Consider the following 1,559-nt stretch of genomic DNA (forward strand, 5'->3'; position numbering starts at 1 on the left):
GAGTATAGTTGATTTACAACGTTGTGTTAGTTCCAGGTGCACAGCAAAGTGATTCAGTCATACATATACCTATATCTATTCTTTTTCAAATTCTTTTCCCCTATACGTTATTACAGAATATTGAGTAGAGTTCCCTGTGCTATCGATATCCTTGTCGATTATCTATTTTGTATATAGTAGTGTGTATATGTCAATCCCAACCTCCTAGTTTCTCTCTCTCTCCCACCTTTCCCCTTTGGTAACCCTAAGTTTGTTTTCTATGTCTGTGAGTCTGTTTCTGTTTTGTAAATAAGTTCATTTTATCATTTTTTTTAGACTCCACATATAACTGATACCACATGATATTTGTCTTTCTTTGTCTGACTTCATTTAGTATGATAATCTGTAGGTCCATCCATGTTGCCGCAAATGACATTATTTCATTCTTTTTTATGACCGAGTAATATTCCATTGTGTATATGTACCACATCTTCTTAATCCATTCATCTGTCAATGGATGTTTAGGTTGCTTCCATGTCTTGGCTATTGTAAACAGCACTACAGTGAACATTGGAGTGCATGTATCCTTTCTAACCATGTTTTTCTCAGAATATATACCCAGGAGTGGGATTGCTGGATCATATGGTAGCTCTATTTTTAGTTTTTTAAGGAACCTCCATACTGTTCTCCATAGTGGTTGTACCAAATTACATTCCCATCAGCAGTGTAGGAGGGTTCTCTTTTCTCCACAAGCCGGCATTTATTGTTTGTAGATTTTTCAATGATGGTCATTCTGACTGATGTGAGGTGATATCTCATTATAGTTTTTATTTGCATTTCATTAATAATTAGCAATGTTGAGCATCTTTTCGTGTGCCTCTTGGCCATCTGTATGTCTTTGGAGAAATGTCTATTTAGGTCTTTTGTCCATTTTTTGATTCAGTTGTTTGTTTTTTTAATATTGAGCCACATGAGCTGTTTGTAAATTTTGGAGACTAATCCCTTGTCTGTCACATCGTTTGCAAATATTTTCTCCCATTCTGTGGGTTGTCTTTTCATCTTGTTTAGGGTTTCCTTTGCTGTGTAAAAGCTTTTGAGTTTAATTAGATCCCATTTGTTTATTTTTGGTTTTATTTCCATTACTCTAGGAGACATTGAAAAAGATGTTGCTGTGATTTATGTCAAAGAGTGTTCTGCTTATGTTTTCCTCCAAGAATTCTATAGTTTCCAGCCTTACATTTCGGTCTTTAATCCATTTATTTGTGTGTGGTGTTAGAGAATGTTCTAATTTCATTCTTTTACATGTAGCTGTCTGGTTTTCGCAGCACCACTTATTGAAGAGACTGTCTTTCCTCCATTGTATATTCTTGCCTCCTTTGTCATAGACTAATTGACCATAGGTGTGTCAGGTTTATTTCTGGGCTTTCTATCCTGTGCCATTGATCTTCAAAGGTGCAGTTTAGAACAATGGTGCTTATTTGAAAGCTGATCTTTTGTCTGGACTTCATCAACTATCCTGCAATAGCAAAGAACATAGATGTTGCCTTCATTTACAGTTTTTTTTTTTTTTCCTCCTAGAG

Source organism: Globicephala melas, chromosome 1, assembly GCF_963455315.2.
Source record: "Globicephala melas chromosome 1, mGloMel1.2, whole genome shotgun sequence".
Classification (NCBI taxonomy): domain Eukaryota; kingdom Metazoa; phylum Chordata; class Mammalia; order Artiodactyla; family Delphinidae; genus Globicephala; species Globicephala melas.